This window comes from Tiliqua scincoides, chromosome 10, assembly GCF_035046505.1.
Source record: "Tiliqua scincoides isolate rTilSci1 chromosome 10, rTilSci1.hap2, whole genome shotgun sequence".
Taxonomy (NCBI): Eukaryota; Metazoa; Chordata; class Lepidosauria; order Squamata; family Scincidae; genus Tiliqua; species Tiliqua scincoides.
This window is the reverse complement of record NC_089830.1, coordinates 27,065,975-27,084,137: the sequence shown is the minus strand read 5'-3', so window position 1 is coordinate 27,084,137 and position 18,163 is coordinate 27,065,975. Positions and strand designations below refer to the sequence as shown.

The 18,163-nt window shown below is 49.3% G+C and overlaps 1 pseudogene; it reads left to right on the top strand.

Moving 5' to 3' along the window:
* The first annotated feature begins 11,552 nt into the window (after positions 1-11,552).
* Positions 11,553-11,672, top strand: LOC136661845 (5S ribosomal RNA; annotated as a pseudogene).
* The last annotated feature ends 6,491 nt before the right edge of the window (positions 11,673-18,163 follow it).

Below are 18,163 nucleotides of genomic sequence, written 5' to 3'. Positions count from 1 at the left end.
ACCAGTAGGTGAGGCATTGCTCTTTCTGGCTCAACCTAGCACATCTGCAACATGTAAATTGTAAACAAGTGTTGGGAGAGTTAGAGAGTTTACTCAGCGTGTGGTTGGTCTGTGGAACACCTTGCCACAGGTTGTGGTGCTGGCATCTGGCCTGGATGCCTTTAAAAGGGGACTGGACAAGTTTCTGGAGGAAAAATTCATTATAGGTTACAAGCCTTAGGGCTAGGGTATGTGCAACCTCCTGATTTTAGAAATGGGCTATGTCAGAATGCCAGATGCAAGGGAGGGCATCAGGATGAGGTCTCTTGTTTTCTGGTGTGCTCCCTGGGGCATTTGGTGGGGCCGCTGTGAGATACAGGCAGCTGGACTAGATGGGCCTATGGCCTGATCCAGTGGGGCTGTTCTTATGTTCTTAAATACAGGCCTACCTTACAAGGCTGTTGTGAGCAGTATCAAGAAAACGTATGCAAGCTCCCTTGTACACTTCAAAGTGCAACATAAATTCTAACTACAATAATAATATGGCTTCATGCCTGCAGATTTCAAACCCCTCACTCCACACCCTAGGACACCCCCTACCCTAGTTCCTTAAGACCTATTGCTAGGAAGCAATACTCAGAATCCCACCAGCAATTAACACTGAAAAAAGCAGCAAAAGGGAAGCACCCAAGTTTTGATGTGAGCTGCCACACAGGAAGTTCACACAGAAACTCTGTGCAGAAGACCCTGGAGACTACAGGCCTGGTGATCTCCACATTTGAGTCATATGTCCAGGGCTCCTCTAACTGAAAAACAGGGTCTAAAATGGCTGTTGGGATGTGTGTTACGCAAACATATTTATATATACCTACATACAAGTATATATGCAAAGTACCTTTATAATTACGCAGGCCTGCTAGTTTGAGGGCCAGAAAAACTTTTTTTCAAAATTTATGGTGGTTTTATATGAATTTGGGGTGCTGATTCCCAAAATGGCTTCAGTCTTGCCCTATCACACCTAGTTTCGGAGATACAGTATACTTGTTAGTGAATGGGTTCAAGCAGCTGCCTCGTGAGGAAACCATGGTGTAGCTGCAGACCATGAAAGCCGAAATAAATGAGTTCATCTTTAAGCCATTTCTGCCCAACATTGCACATATGCAACAGGGACCAAATGTACACACTGTGGGCTGAGCAAAAATGGGTTAAGGAGCTACACAGGTCTCTTTGTGGCTTTTATAGACAGATGGGTGTTTCTCCCTCTAGGAAGTTGGAATGAAAGATCAGGGGTCTTTTTTCCCCCTCTACAAAAGCTGCCAGCTATACATTGGCATACCTCTCTTTTCACACATACTGACAACAAGTCGTGTATTTGCCATACATCAAGCTAGATCTGTTTGTATCTTCTCTTCCGCTTCTCCCCCAGCGTCTCTTTTTAGATACGGTCTGGAGATGTATTTCCTTCTGGATATTTCTTGGCTTGGATTCCAGTTTCATTTGACAGAAAAGAAAAGAAAGAATTCTGAGCCTTGCTTTGTTGAAGTCTCCTCTGGTCTCAGATTTTTATCTCTTGCTGTTGATTTTATTGATGCATTTTATGGATGTTCTTGCTTTTATGTGCCCTTAAAAGTGAGCTCTCCTAGCTGTGGTTGCATTTGCTCTGACTGGACGAAACCCTGCCTGGAATTTTTTTTGTCTGGAGAAAGGAGGGATCTAAACAAAGGCAGAGAAGGAAAAGGTGTGATCTTGGTTGTTTGCCCCCCACTCCAGACCATCCTCTCTCATTCCCTTTACCCCAATTTGAAACTGGGCGAGGCCTGAGCTGGCCAGTGGGGAGTTGCGCAAGCCACAAGCACATCTGTCGTGGAAGTGACGGAGGCAGCCACGGGGCTGGTCTCTGGCTGGTGCGGCGGCAGCCCATGTGTGAGAGCATGAAAGGAGGCTTTGTAGTCTCGGCCCGGCCGCGCCAGGAGCCAGGGGAAAGGGCAGGGTGCTGTGCCCTTCTGCCAGTTATTTATAACTGCCAGCAGGTATTCCACATCTCCACCCAGGCCACTGCCAGACCCAAGGCAAGCTCACCTGATCTGGCATGGCTGTCCTAGGCCTCCCCAAGTATTGGGACCAGCCTCTGACATCACTGACTCCATCCATGCTCAGGTATGCCCATTAGGATGGTTCCAGGTGGGTTTAAGGTGGGTGCCATACCCCACCCTTGCACACATGGCATAGTTGGTTAGACTGAGAGAGAACAACCTGCCCAAAGTCACTCAGTTTGTTTCATGACTGAGTAGGGATTAGAGCAGCCATTTTCAACCACTGTCCCATGGCACACTGGTGTGCCATGAGTGGTCCACAGGTGTGCCACAGGAATTTGGGGGAAGGTCATTTATTAGTAAGGCTAATCAGGGATGTGATTTTCCAATCCAGGAAGTGGGAAGTGGAGAAAGAGAAATGGGAAGGCGAGTGGGTGGCTGGAGGCTGCCTGAGGGGCCCACCTTGGCCTCATGGGTGCACTGGCCTTGTTCCCCCTGACTACTCTAGATGTAGGCATCTGATGGAGACATTTATCCATCTGTACAATGTCCATGCATAAAGTTATTATCCATTTTTAGAACGAACAAAAGAAACTATTTCTTTATCCAGTGTGTAATTAAACTGTGTAACTCCTTGCCACAGGATGTGGAGATGGTGCCTGGTCTGGATGCCTTTAAAAGGGGATTGGTCAGATTTATGGAGGAATAGTCCATTGTAGGTTACAAGCCATGAGAAGTAGGCTATCTCTGAATGCCAGATGCACGGAAGCGGCAACAACATATGGGTAACTTGTTGTCTTGTGCTCTCCCTGAGGCATCTGGTGGGCCGCTGTGAGATACAGGAAGCTGGACTAGATGGGCCATGGCCTGATCCAGTGGGGCTGTTCTTATGTTCTTAACTACAATTCCCAGGAAGCCTTGCAGGTCTCTTGTTATCTGGTGTGCTCCCTGGGGCATTTGGTGGGCTGCTGTGAGATACAGGAAGCTGGACTAGATGGGCCATGGCCTGATCCAGTGGGGCTGTTCTTATGTTCTTAACTACAATTCCCAGGAAGCCTTGCAGGTCTTCTTGTTATCTGGTGTGCTCCCTGGGGCATTTGGTGGGCCGCTGTGAGATACAGGAAGCTGGCCTAGATGGGTCTTTGGCCTGATCCAGCTGGGCTCTTCTTGTGTTCATTAGGGACTTCTGGGTTCAGATCTTTCTTTGAATCCAGGATCCTGACCATCAGATTTCCCAAAGTAAACCTATTGATATAATTTAGCATTTCAGATCTGACATTTTGGAGAAACTACACCTAGTTTGTGGGAAATCCAGTTTCGGTTCTGATTGTTTTTTTTTTCCCCAGCCACCAGTCCCAGCATCTGTGGTTTTGGTTCTGCTTCCGCGCATAACCTGTAAAGATGTCTTGTCATAGACAAGGATCAAGGAAGATGGATTCATCATCACTCCATTCACGACCTGGGCGGTTCCCCCCTTTTCCCACAGCCAAGGAGCTGCTTTGCCCGGAGCAAAATGGACACATCCGGCTACCCAAGGTGGTTCGGCAGCTGTGTTTGCCCTTGCAATGCACGAATGGGAAGAAATCAGAGTGGCAAAGCAAACAGATTAAATGCCTTGAGGCAAGGGAGTCGGTTGAGGGGGGGCGAGAAGCTGGGCGGGCATATCAGTTTAACAAAAGCCCCGAAGGCATGGATCAGGATGTGGGGGATCCTGGTGGGTGGATGCGTGGGATTTTTACCTAACCACTCCCTACTTGGGGGGAAACATGTTCTGGTTCATAACCCCATTGGCAGTACTCCTGTATGATGACAACAGTACCCTACCTCCCAAGGTCATTTTGGGGCGAGAGAGAGAAAGACTGTGAACCCTTGGTAGGTGGAAAGCTTGATGCTCCATTCATAGGACTGCAGTGCTTTCGCTGGGGTGCTCCAACCTTTTTCTGCACTTTTCCAAGTGCCACCTTTTGTGGGTACCACTTTTGCAGTGGGAAAGATGGCAGCTGAGCCCAGGAGCGGGCGGCCTGAGCCAGCAGGGGCACGCCACGCAGGGCTGTGCTCCAGGGTCACTGCAACACTGAGTCCAAGTAACACCTGCCAAACAATGCAGCACTAGTGGTCGAAAAGCATATCGTGATTGAAATGCTGGCCCCCAACGTGTGCGCAGTTCACCAGGAAACGCAGGACTCTTCCTGGCGCATTGGTCTGCCTTGCTGAATCCCGTCTAAGGCGATTTGAAAAGCCCATGCCTGTCTCAGCCATGCTGCCAGGCTCCCCCTTGCCTTCGCCACCACCTGTGGGAATCTCCGCATCCCTTCCCCTGCCCCTCCTGCCCTGCCTCCCACCCACAGGGCTCTCTGCCCACCTTGTTCCCTTCCCTGTACTTTTCCATCCCGGCTCCTACGCTGTTTTCCTTTCCTGCCTCCTTCTCTCTCCCATTCCTCCCTCCCCACATTGCCTGCTTATCCCCGAATGTCTGTGCCAGGTACGGGGCTGACTTCGAGATTTTATTTGCAGGTTCCACGCGGGCCCTGTGTGGTCAACCCCGGCGGGTACACTGGGCCTCAGAATAAATGGTGCTTTGCTCTGGAGGACCCATTTAAAAAAAAAAAACTCAGCCGGGAGTGTTTCTCGGTTTTGGATGGGAACGGAGGGTGAAGCCAGGTCGTGGGCTCTGGCGGATAAATTTAGAACCCCATGGAATCCACACGGCTGTTTTTCAGCCTAGCTTGAAACCCCCTTGAAAAAGGGCATTGAAGAAGCCCTCGCCGAGGCCCCAAGAGCGCTACCGCCCAAGTGTCTCTCACTTAGACGAAAGTGCCTGCAAACCCGGGCAGGGTGTTGACTGGGTCGGCCAAAGTTTCAAAGGCACTAGATGCAAGCTTTGGAGTGGCACAGGGCTCTTCATCAGGAACAGGCATTCAGAGCCAAAAGGGTGCTGTGCTACATGTTGATGGAGGGATCTTTAAAACGAGGGAGCTGAAAGACTAGAAGGGAGTTCTGTGAACCTGTTTACACAAAAAGTTGATCCAGTTTCATAAACCCTTGATGCTGTTTTGGTGGGCCGCTGTGAGATACAGAAAGCTGGACTAGATGGGCCTATGGCCTGATCCAGTGGGGCTGTTCTTATGTTCTTAACTTCCATACTAACTGAAAGAAAAGTAAAGATGAGGACTGTCAGTGCCCAAGTTCCTCTTTAGAGAGGAGTGCATATTCTTAAGAACATAAGAAGAGCCCTGCAGAATCAGGCCAAAGGCCCATCTAGTTCAGCTTCCTGTATCTCACAGTGGCCCACCAGATGCCTCCAGGATCACCCAAGACAACAAGTGGTTGAAGTGTTTGTTTACCTGTGTTTCTCCTGTCCCTCCCTTCCCTTCAGTGTGGACAGTTTGATTGCAAGTTCCTCGGGGCAGAACCTGTCTCTTCTGCTTATATTACAGAGAGCCCTGTGTGTTCATAGTGCAATATAAAATTATAATACAGAAGATAAACATTTCCAGAGTAGCCCTGCTCCAACCTCTACAAAGTAGGATTGTCACCTTTTCTCAGTGGCAGGGATCCTCTGTCTAACAGCAGACATTCGACAGGGGGGAGCATTCCCCAATATAGCGTCTCCATGCATACCACAGATCCTTTCCAGTATCAAAGAGCACGCTGGTGCGCATCTCCAGTTAGCAAGGAGAGGCACTCTGCACATGTTCAATCTATTGTTAGCACCTTTTGAAAATAAAAACACCTTTTGTTTAATTGGTGGGAAGTAGGCACTGTGTGCACACTTAGAGGTGCTCAGTTCGAGGTGCCACAATTTCTGAGCATAGGGGGTGCCTTCCTTAATGCCCTCAGAGCTGTGAAGTTGGGTGGGCTTTGCAAGTGAGGTGGCCTACCTAAGAATAATCTCTGCTGGTGACATCTGGGAGGGGGGGCTGTACCCACTTTGGAAAGGAAGCCTTCTGACCTCCTTATAGCCGAGGTGGAGCCAAGTTGGCTGGCCTTGTTCCAGGCTCACGCAGAGGACAGGCACCGCTTCTTGCAAAGGCAGGGCTTTTACTACTGAGAACCGTAAATCCCTAACCAGGAAACCATATCCTGTTCGACAGGGCCATTACAGCCACACCTGCTTTTGCACCAGATGCTTGGGAAGGGGAAGAAGCAACCAGGAAACATGGGCCCCCACACGTACCTGCTCTCCACTGAATGTCGATACTGGGACACACTGAGCGGCACCAGTAACTCCCAACAGTCAGTTTGCTTTCACGTGTTATTTAATTCACATCTCGCTTTTCACCACACACAATTTCAAGGCGGCTTTCAAGAACTGTAAGCCTATAAAGATGTACTGATGAAGCAAAAGTAAAATGAATTAGGAAACAAGATCTGTGACTGCTTGCGATATTTCAGTGGGTGACGTATTTGGGACAAAGGGCCAAATGACACATGACACAAGACAGCCATGATGACCAGCCTCACCCCGACGTTTTTATTTCACTGTGTGGGGCTATCAGCACTGCAAGGGGTGCCTCCTTCTCACATGTGAACAGGTTATCCTTTTGCTATCAAAAGTGACCCCCACCTCCCCACAAGCTGCTGTCCCCTCTGCAAGGGGGGGGGGAATGGGGTGCTTGTGAAAGCACCATAGAAAATCACAATGGGGCATGAGGGAGGAAGAGATTTCTTGTAGGGCCCAAGCTGGTAAGAGTTTTAGAGGTCAAAATGTATTGTGATCTGCCTGTATCCTTATTTTTTCTAGGGAAAAGCGGCACAGACATGTCAAAACAAAAAACAAAAACCCAAGATGAACTCAGCATTGAATTTAATGCAGACAGAGCACTGATGCTAGGCTGCCAACACTCCACCCTCTTCCAGAGGTCCCTCAGCAACCTACATCCTGCACAAGTGTGGAAAGTTTTGGAACAGTCATCAAGGGCAGACCAAACAGGGTGCATGGCAGTAATCTAGCCTTAAATGTAACTCCCCCCCCCCCCCCAAGATATAAAGTGGGGCTGTTAGCTGCTGACTTGCTTGGCTACTGCCTGGAAATCGCTTTTTTAAACAAGTCCACAGCCACAGAGCAAACACACCTCCAGGGAACTCCAGAAAGTCAATATAACACTTGGGCTGATCCGCTGATCCACAGTAGACGTCAGAGGTGGAGGTTGTGATGGGACCAGCAGGCTGTGGAGGGATAGGGCAGGAGAAATAGTGGTTGCATCCTCATCTGCAGCTGCCTTCTTACACCTGTTCTCTGCAAGTTAAACAGTCAGCTGAGCCACTGTCAGGACCAATGAGGCAAACCAAACCAAACAGGGTGCCAGTCCTCATCGTTCTTGGGCTGTTGACCAGCATCCAGGATGCTGGATTCACCCACTGGAGAGGGCAAGGAGGTAATGCCTAGAAAAGCAGCACCCCTTTCCAGTTGCATCACAGACTCAGCACCCCTCCTGCCCTCTCTCTGTCTCTCTGTCTCTCCCATGGGGAAGGAGGCGGTGAAAGACTGTGGATCCCTGACCTTCTCCCAGAAGCCTGCGGTGTTTTCATTAAGAAGGTGTTGCTGGAATGACGTTTTCACTGCCCAGCCAGACTCATTGAATAAAGAGCCCTTTCTGGTCAAGCCTTTGCTCTGGTCTGCCTTGGAAACTGTGAAAAAACAGCTCTAGGAAGGAAGGGAGAGAGATTGGTCTGAGGGAAGTGGGGAGGGACAGGGCAACAGAGATCTCATCCCATTTCCAAGCTGGGGGAAGCCTCCTCTTACTGACAGGAGGGGGTGGAGAGGCAGCTGTAGGCAGGCTTGCGCGCCAACAGTTCTGTCTTCCTCACTCTCTGTGCAGGTGGCCCCAGCGTGTAGAATTTGGCATGGAAAGGTCTGACCCACATCCACTCTAGCACAGTCACATCTGCAGGAACGGGCAGAAGCTCTCCAGGGTCTCAGGCGGAGGACTCGCCCAGCCCTGACTGAAGCTTTTGCACGCACAGCAGGTGCCTTCTTTTTGAACCACAAGCCTTCGCTGATTGAATTTATTTATTGTATTTAGATAGCCCACCTGACCTCCAAAGACTTCATGGTGTCATCGCGCAAGGGATTATCTTTATGTGCCCTTCACAATGACCCTGTGAGGTAGGCCAGGCTGCAAGATAGTGACTCTTACCCAAGGATGCTCCTAGCTGTGGCTGAGTGAGGATTGGAACCCACCGATCCTGCTTGAACTGCCCCATTTTTTAAAAATTGCTCCCCTTTCTAAAGCCTCTTTGAGAGCTGGTGTAGCGATGTGGCAAAGGGTGTGAGCCAGGACTGGGCCAAGACCTCTTGGCATCTGAGGTAGTGAGCCAAATCCTGCCCCTCCTTATCTGGTGATACTTCAGCCTCTGCTCTTGGATGGGAAAAGTAAGAGGAGGACAGAGCAGAAAAGGAAGTGTGGAGGAGGAGAGGAGAGTGGTGGGCTAGAGCGTCGCTCCTCTTTTCTACATTTCCTCTTCTGCTTTGTCCCCTCTTTTCCAATACGGGGAATGGGGAGCAGGAGCAGTGAAGGAGAATGGGCAGAGGAAGGCTGGGACACCCCAGCCAATCCGGTGCCTGACACCTCAATAAGCCTCGTGTATGGACCAGCCATGTAAAGAGCTATGAATTTCAAAGTCCCAGATTCAAATCTCACATCAACCATGAGATCACTAGATGGTTTCAAGTAAGCATTCATTCTATCAACCCCAGTTTTCTGCCGCATTGAGTAAAAATGACAATGGTTTGCCTTGCAGGGTTGAAGTCAGATAATGTATGTGAAGCCCTCTGAAAGCTTGAAATGTGCTGTATAAATGCTCTGGGTTCTTATTAGCTTCGCCACTAATAGTTGTGTAAAGGCAACAAGTTGTGTAAAGGTTCAACAAGTGAACCTTGTCCCAAAATGGAGATACAGCGATAGCAAAAGCTTAACCAGCGGTTCGAAAGGCACACAAGCTCTGCCAAAACAAATGAATATATGTACAGAATATTAAAAATGGGCCATTTCCCCCCCAGAGCTCAGGCAACACCATCATCTAGATCAGGGGTGCCCAAACCCCGGTCCGGGGGCCACTTGTGGCCCACGGGGGCTCCCAATCAGGCCCACAGGGAGCCCCCAGTCTCCAATGAGCCTCTGGCCCTCTGGAGACTTCCTGGAGCCCGTGCTGACTTGATGCAACTGCTTTCAGCCTGAGGACAACTGTTCGACCTTTCACCTGAGCTGTGGGATGAGGGCTCCCTCCACTACTTGCTGTTTCACTTCTGTGATGCAGCAGTGGCAGCAAAGGAAAGGCTGGCCTTGCTTTGTGTAAGGCCTTTTACAGGCCTCGAGCTACTGCAAGACCCTCATTCATTCATATAAGTTCCATCCCTAATAAATTCATTTATGTAAATTTATTCAAATTTGAAATGTAAATTAATTCTTTTTTTTCCCAGCCCCCAACACAGTGTCAGAGAGATTATGTGGCCCTCCTGCCAAAATGTTTGGACACCCCTGATCTAGATGGGTGGGGTGGGGTGGGAGTATACCAGGTCAGCCTGCAGGACCTTCCCTGCAGTCAGGGTGGGGGCAGAATGGAACTAAGGCCGCAGTCCTAACCAATTTTCCAACACTGACATAAGGTTAACGCAACTCCGAGGTAAGGGAACAAACATTGCTCTTCCTTGAGGAGGCCTCCATGACTGCCCCCCAACTGAAGGATGCAGCACATGCCCCACTGGCACAGCTATGCCAGTGCTGGAAAGTTGGTTAGGATTGTGCCCTAAGTCTTTGGAATGCCAACAACCCTTGGATTTGCAAAGGAGGATGAAGTAGAACCTCTAACACTCAAGTGACAGACAGAAATTCATCAGGTGTAGCTCTCTTGCCCATCCCATGTCTGGGAAAGCTTTGCCTGTGTAAATTCTACCTGCCACCGCCACTGAAACAAGGCAGCAGGCCAGTTCTAAAAAAATAAAATAAGAAAGGGAACGGCGCCAAGATGGAAGGAAAGTTAGGCCCCTGCAGTGGTTCCCTCCTCCTCCTGGGGAGGATTCTGGAGGTTCCTTTTCCTGGGAACGAAAGGAAAAGGAGGTGGCCGTCAGTTCCACTCCTCAGTCTGGAAAGGGCAGGGCTGCCGCAGGCACAGAAGGCCTTTTTGCAGGCTGGTGTTGTTTTTTCCAGGAATGTGTGGAATCGCACTGCGTCCGGCCAGCCGGCGGACACACGCACCCGCGCACACTGGCTCCATTCACGCAGGCAGCCAGGATGGGAGCAGCCACACCGCTGGCTGGCTGGCACCCCTTGGGCAGCCGATCCCCACCTCTGAAAGTGGCATTGCTGTTGAAAAACGGGGGTGGGGGGAAGTAGGCCTGGAGACAGTGAATGTGAGAAAGGAATGCTCTCTCTATTTATAGCATGTCTGATGAGGTGGGAAGGGAGAGATTATGTGTTGGGGGGAGAGAGAGATCAGATAGAATTAAGCACTATATCCATGTGCATGACCTATAACCTGTATAGCAGCCCAGTAAGGTAGGCAGGTGGTATTATCCCCATTTTGCAGATATGGGACTGAGGTTGATAGGAAATGGCTTTCCTAAAGCCACTGAGTGGATTTGTGGCTGAGATGATATGTGAACTAGGGACAGACTCTTACTCAACCCATTCACTCATTTTTGGTGCCTTCTCAGTCCTGGAACGTTGGAGTCATAAGAACAAGGTTGCCCCTGTACATGTGAAAAATCTCATTCTCCTAATCTGTCGAGCAGCATGAGCTGCCCACAGGTCTCTGGGGATTGTGGGAGGGATTCCATGTTAAAGTGCGTGGCTGCCAAGGGAAACCGGAACCCCAGCACCTCTCTTTAGAAATTCACCCTTAGTTGGATAATTAATTACTGGGGAGAAGCACTGGAATTGCTTTCCAGGACCATAGTACAACCCCTAGATGTGCGAAGTACAAATAAGAAAGTAGTAACTTTGAACATGTTCGGAGTGAACGGATAGCTAGATAAAGCCAAAAAGAATTGATTGTATAAGAAATAAATAAATAAATAAATAAATCTCTACCAGTGGTTTTCAAATGTTCTATCTCTTTTTTTCACATTGATCTGATGCTGAGTGTCTGCCATAGAACATCTGTGCATTGCAAAGGATTCTGGGATGCATACTGGGGTACACACTCAGTTCAATGGCCAGGCTGTGTGATCTTGTCCCAGTCCCCTGTGAAGTGCAAGCGTACTTTAGAGCACACTCTGTGCTCTTCAGTCTCTAAAGATTTCGAAAGAAGATCAGGAAAGGCAGCCGTCTTTCGGGAACACATGTCCGCTGTGATGAAGAAGTTCTGAGAAACAGAAGCTACAAATGCAAATGTTCTCTGGAGCTCAGTTTAATAACTCACGGCAGGAGAGGGATTAGATATGAATAATCAGGGGAGGAGGGGAAACATGAAGAAATGAGGTTGTGGGTGGGGGTTCCAAGGAGTGGGGAATGTGGGAAGGTTCTAGCATCTCTAGGTTGGGACTTTTGGGGGGGGCTGATTTCTTTTCCAAATGAAATTCCTCAGCATAAGGGTCTTTTCAGCAGCAACTGTTACCCTGCACATACCCGATCTCATCTGATCTTGGAAGATAAGCAGGGTCAGGGCTGGTTAGTACTTGGATGGGATACCACCTGGGAATACCAGGTGCTGTAGGCTTATACCATAGTCTTTCGAGACTGAGGGTTGCCAACCAAGGGTCTTTTCAGTTGAGCAGATTGATGGGATGGGGTGGGGGGGGTGGGGGGGTCTTTGTTCCACATGTCAGGGACAAATGAAGCAAGGTGGGGATTAGGAAGTGTGGAGAGTTGTACATGGGCAGGAACGTGTCCCTGAGTGTACCATGTGCTTGACCACGTGGCTCTTGTGTGACCTGAGCACTGGGTGTCTGTGCCCTGGCAAGTTAGTGATTAATCCGGGCTACAAGGGCGTTGGGGGTGGGACTAGGTGCCCCCGCAGGACAGTGTGGGCACTGTGCTTGGTGGGTAAACAAACCCGAGGGTCATGGATCAGTGTGGGTGGCCGTTGTGGAGGCTAAAGGTCGAGGCAGGCTTGGAGGGGTGGCACAGGGTGTGTGGGCAAGTTGCCAGGTAGGGGTGCTCCTCTCTTGTTCTGCTTGCATGTGCTCGTCCCATTACCTTTCTTGGTCAGAGATTTTGTGGAGCATCTCAGAGACTCCTCAACACATGCCATGTTGCCAGATGTGATGACTGAACACCAGCCAACTTTATTCAAATTCCACTCTAGGCGTCTCCTTGGTTTAGCTTGCTGGTAAGTGAGGTGAGGGTCCAGTTTTAGGACATTGGATCTGAGTTCTCAGGTGACTCATGCAATTTCAAATGCATTCTTACTTTGCAAAGAGGCTGAAGTCTTGCAAGAAGTTCTGATTTCCTTTGGCAAAGCTAAAGGCCTATCTGAGAACACAGGAGCAGCCCCACTGGATCAGGCCATAGACCCATCCAGTCCAACTTCCTGTATCTCACTGTGGCCCACCAAATGCCCCAGGGAGCACACCAGATAACAAGAAGACCTGCAAGGCCTCCTGGGAATTGTAGTTTAAGAACATAAGAACAGGCCCACTGGATCAGGCCATGGGCCCATCTAGTCCAGCTTCCTGTATCTCACAGCGGCCCACCAAATGCCCCAGGGAGTACACATGACAACAAGAGAACTGCATCCCATTTAAATTAGCTTGCCAAGGAGCTGAACTGTTTTGCAAAGTGCTTTTTATTTGTTTATTTAAATGATTTATATTCTGGATTCTCAGCAAAGTTTAAAGGGCCACTCTTTAAACTGCAGAAATTTGTTCTTAGAATTCGTATAGTGCTTTGAGTGTGCCAAGAGCTTTCCAGGTGGACTTGCCTAAGTCCACCTTCTGGGAGTCCAGATTCAAACCAGGGAAGTCTTGATTCACAGTTAAGTCTTAGTCTGTGCACTACCTCTCTTAATAACCCTGCAATGGCCTTAAGTTATGTTCACCATCTTCATGTTGCTATAGCAATGCTAAGGAAAACATCCCTTCCTGCAGAAACTTGTAGTGTTGGGTGAAGTTTGTAGCTTAGCCATCTCCCTGAAATGCGAGATTTCTTCAGGCAGGGATTTTTATTTCTTGTAAGGGGAGCATTCCATCATGTGAGGCAGCCCCAACTTGCAGCCTGAAGTGGTAGAGCCCAGCCCAGAGACACAGGTTGACCACCACACTGTGAATTGGGCCTCAGACCCGGGTCCTTCTAAGGCAGGGGAAAACTATGTGAGCAATCCACCCCGGCTGGCTGGTCAGCTAGCTGTTTTAGTCTGTTCCAGCAAAGACAAAATAAAAGGCACGCTAAATGTGCCTGACCCAAGGAAGCTTTGCTTGTCTTCTGGGTGCCCCAGGAACCGAGAAATGAACTCGCAGACATATGTCTTTCGAATGCATAGGGGCTCTGAAGAAGGCTGGTTGCCCTTGGGGTGCTCTATGCCTCCATCTTGGACCCCCCCCCCCCAAGTTTCATCTGCTTTCCCTGGAAACAAAGCAGGAGGTAGCTGCTCCTCAGGAAGGCTGGTGGGGCTGCACTGGTCCTTAACCCCAGTCCATCTTCTTCGTCCGCTCTCCTTACTCCCTGACACAACCTGAAGGACGTTCCTCAGTTTGGGGCCTGTGTTTTGCTCTGTTTTGGGCCTGGACTTCAGCCCGGGGAAGAGCAAGGCCTCCGTGGTTGCTTAGCAACCCCTATTTTGTCAGGGATGTGTGGTGGCTGCAGGTGAGGCAGAGCCTCCCCACCGAGTGCTGCTGCTGTGTGAGTCACCCAAGCACCTCAACTCACACACTCTGCACTCTCCACCCTCCACACTCTGTGCATGGGTTGAGGGTGCTTGGGTGCTTCAGACAGAAGCAATGCTTTTCAAAGCAGTGGCGTCACTAGGGTTCGCGTCACCCGGTGTGGGATGCCAGTGCGTCACCCCCCATTTAGTGGGTGGGGCAACACCCCAGGTGGTGGGCGTGGTGATGTACTATCACTCCACCCCCACTGGTTTTTTGGCCGTACCTTTTGACAGAACAAGATAGAACACATTCTGCATGAAATTACGCATTGATTGATATATAACATGATGGTATTATTCTTCCAAATTATGATTTTAGTGATTTTAGTCACTAGTGGTGTCACCGCCCCTAGTCACCGCCACTGTCACTAGTAAGGTGTCAAGTTACTAACACCTTAATGCAGCAGTTCTCAAACTTTTAGCACTGGGACCCACTTTTTAGAATGACAATCTGTTCAAGACCCACCAGAAGTGATGTCATGGTGGAAGTGACATCATCAGGCAAATTAAAATAAATAAGTATAAATAATTAAAGTAAAACAAATAATTTAATAAGCAGAAGCCAGCCCTGGTCCACCAAGTGAATTTTCTCTGCAGCCTGCCTGCAATAACAACACCCCCCCCTCCAAAACCAGTAAGGTTTTCAGCCCTACCCAGTGCCCAGTTCAATTGAAGAACTTCTGTTTAAACCAGATCACTGTCAGGATCCACCTGGCTTTGCAAGTCTCAAAAAAGTTCACCTTATCAGCTGAAGCCTCTGTTTTGATCCTTTTTAGGGGGGGGGAGGCTGCCTTCTGGAGCACTTGTTTAGCTGCAGGTGCATAGGATCAGGACCATTCTGGTAGCCTTGCACTCTCCTTCACCTGATCTTCCAAGGCATATTTGCTTACTCGCGAGTAAAACGCGCAATATGGCTCCCTTTCACTTTCTATAGGGCTCCATGCATTTTTTGTTCTCGGTGTTTTGGCCATAACTTTTGATAGAAAGGAGATATTTCACTCTGGTTTTTTGCATTGCATTCTGCTCAAAATTCCACATTCAACAGTATATAATATGATGGGGTTACTCCTAACCACAGCGATTTTAGTGTGTCACCCCCCCAGTGCGCATCACCCCCCCAGTGCGCATCACCCGGTGCAGCCTGCACCCTCCACACCCCCTAGCGACGCCACTGTTTTAAAGGACTCTGGTGGGGAGGCTCTGCCTCACCTGACCCACCACAGCACGCCCCTGCATCCTGTATAAGCCAAAACACTGTGGAACACTTTCTGACAGGGAGGAAAAACTGGAGGCTGCTCTGGCCTAACCAGTAAGGAGTGCCATTCCCCCCCCCCTCCCGAATTGCTAAACCCAGATGCGAAAGAAGGTCATGGATGAGCAGTGCCTGTGCTGTGGGATTTGGTAAGAGGTTGGGTGATAGGTACCAAAAGGGGTGCCCCCTGCCAAAATGGCCAAACAGCAAAATTCAGGGCTCTGTGGGCAATGGTTGCTAGGCTCACCCAATGCGTCCTCAGAATAGACTGCAAAAGCAAAGATGGCCCTGGCCTGATGCCCTCCACCCCACGCCTTCTCTGGGTCTTCCAAAGAAACAAGCCTGTTTCTTCCCTACAAAGCATTGGAAACAGAAGGGCCAGTCCAGGGGTGTCAGACATCAGCCCCATGGGCAAAATGCAGCCCCCCCCCCAGCAATTTATCTGCTGCCCATTATATTTGGGCTCTCTTATATATTGAAAATATGAACAAGATTTGTACATTTTTCTCTTCTGTCATTTGCAGCTCTATCAGAGCAAAGTGTTTATTTCTGGCCATCATCTGCTTAATGATGTCACTTTCTGCTTAATGATGTCACTTCCAGCCCTCTGCAGGCACCATGAATGCTAGCTAGCTTCAGCCCTCTGTTTGAACGAGTTTGACATCCCTGGACTAGTCGGTCCTCCCATTTTTGCAGGCGTCCTTCAGACCAAGGCGGTGACCACACTGGAGATAAGGTCGGGAGTCGAAAGGATTGGTTTATCGGCAGGGAGAGTGATGTGTACTGCAATCCAAAAAGAGGTAAGTTCCACTGATGGCCATGCCACTAAAATGTCCCTGCCTTTCTCTGCCATCCTTCATGGTTCAGACAGTGATAATCAGGGTGCCATTTCAGATTTCAGTTGGAGGCGAGAAAGGCAAAGAGACTTTCTGTGCATAACTGGGGCAATATTGGCTGACTTTATTGATTGATAATAACCACTTTTTTTTTTCTGGAGAAGGTGTTGTCCATCCTTGGCCCTCAAAGATGAGGAGTGTTCTAAGCAGGACTTTACTCCCTGCCCTCCTCAGTAGTAAACCCCATGCTCAGTAGTAAACTTCATGCTTTGCATGCAGAAGGTTCTTAGGTTAATCCCTGGTATCTCTAAACTGGGCTGGGAAAGATCACTACCTAAAACCAGGAACAACACTGTTAGAAGTTCCTTCAGATGACAGAACAGTCTAGAATCTGAATGGCAATGTCATATGTTCAAGTGGGTGCTCCTCTTTTATTTAGCAGGGGGAGAGTAACTGGTCCACCTCACCCCAGCAGTGTCTTTTCTAGTGGCTGTCTGCTGGTGTTGCATCTTTTTAGATTGTGAGCCCTTTTGGGACAGGGAGCCATTAGATATTTGATTTTCTCTGTAAACCGCTTTGTGAACTTTTTGTTGAAAAGCGGTATATAAATACTGTTGTTGTTGTTGATATGTTGGTTTTGGGGAATGGACCTAAGCTCTGTAGTGGAGTTTGCAGAAGGCCTCAGACTTTGGTCCTAGGTGCCCCTAGTGTGGGCTGGGAAGACCCACATCTGAAACCTGGAACGGACAGAATACTGATACAGACTAACAGTCCAATTCTGAGCTGCCTGGTATGCGGGGCTGCAGTGGCCCTGAAAATGACTGCACACTCAGTGGGCAGCACTGCAGGCTCTTTGGGAGGAGAGAACTTTTGTCCCCCCAGGTAAGGTGAGTAGCCCCACAATGGGGCTACTCAGTGCTACGGTGACCTAAGGGTCGGAGTAGAATTAAGAGCCTCCGTGTCGGGCAGGTGGCCTGACACAGAGGTTGAGAATCCAGTGAAGCTCCACCAGTCCTGCCTCCCTCCCACCCCCTACTCGCACGCCTCCTCCCCACGCAATCCCCACTTTTCCTCCGCCTCCCCCCACCCCAGAAGGCCTCCTCTCCACCTTCCCCCATGCCCTCACCTACCTCTCCACTGCCCAGAGGTCCGCACGACTGCTGAGCAGTGGAGCACTGGCGCTGGGGAAAACAAATGTGCCTTATGGCATGTTTGCAACAGTGTGCACCGGTGGTGAGCCGGCGTGCACTGCTAGGATTGGGCCCTAAGGGTCTAACTTGCTGTTAAGAAAACTTCATCTGTCCAAATATATTGATGTCGTGGGTATTGGGAACCAGGAGTCATTGTTTAAATTATCATGCATAAAAAAGAAAAAAGAAACTCTCTTGAAAGACACCCCCTGTATTTGTCTCGATAGTATGATATATTAAATCAATTCTTACCCTTTTTCCCAACAGAAAACACAAATATTTAAATACAAAGCGCCACTTTAAAAAAAAAATCTGAAATATATTCTTCCTGCTCCTCTTTACATCTCAGCCTGAACTGTCTTCGGTGTATCCAAACCCCTTTCTGTGTCTGTGTGTAACAATGGAGTCCCGCCAAGTATGATTCTGACCTAAATGGGTGGGTTTGAGAATCCCAAGACAAACAGTTCAACCACTGACTGTAACATCTTAGTTGAGGTTGCAAAGTCCGAGGCCAAGGAATGGCCCCCTTGCAGAATTTCCTGCAAGGCTGCAGAATGTCCTTTTCTGTGTCCCTTCTGATGCATACATGGACATCCATCACAGCTCCACTTCTGGGCATACCAAGCGTCGATGATGACTCTAGAATTCAGAACGTTGTATGCCACTTTGAAGTGGTGAGGTGTGCGCCTGGGAACCCATGCAGACGACGTACCGCCATGCCAAAGCGGGACTGAATCTGTGGCCATTGTTACCTAGCCGGCCGTTGGTTGCTGGCAGCAAGGTGTGGCATCATTTGGCCTTGCTTCTCCTTAGTCATGATGGGCAAGTAAGTCTTTTGGAATGGAAGGCCTTCAAAGGAGTTGTTGATCGCAACGAGGCAATGTCGGTCTTGAGGTCTGGCAGACACTGGGTGCTTACTCCTTTCCATTGACTGGCCGTGATACGATTAATTGGCAGTGGGAGGGAATGCATCTCATGAATGGTCTTGCTGGTGATGGCGGAGCGAGGCAGAGGCTCTTTGTGATCTCTCCAGCCTCCTCTATCTTTGCCTTGCAACAGGCCAATGAC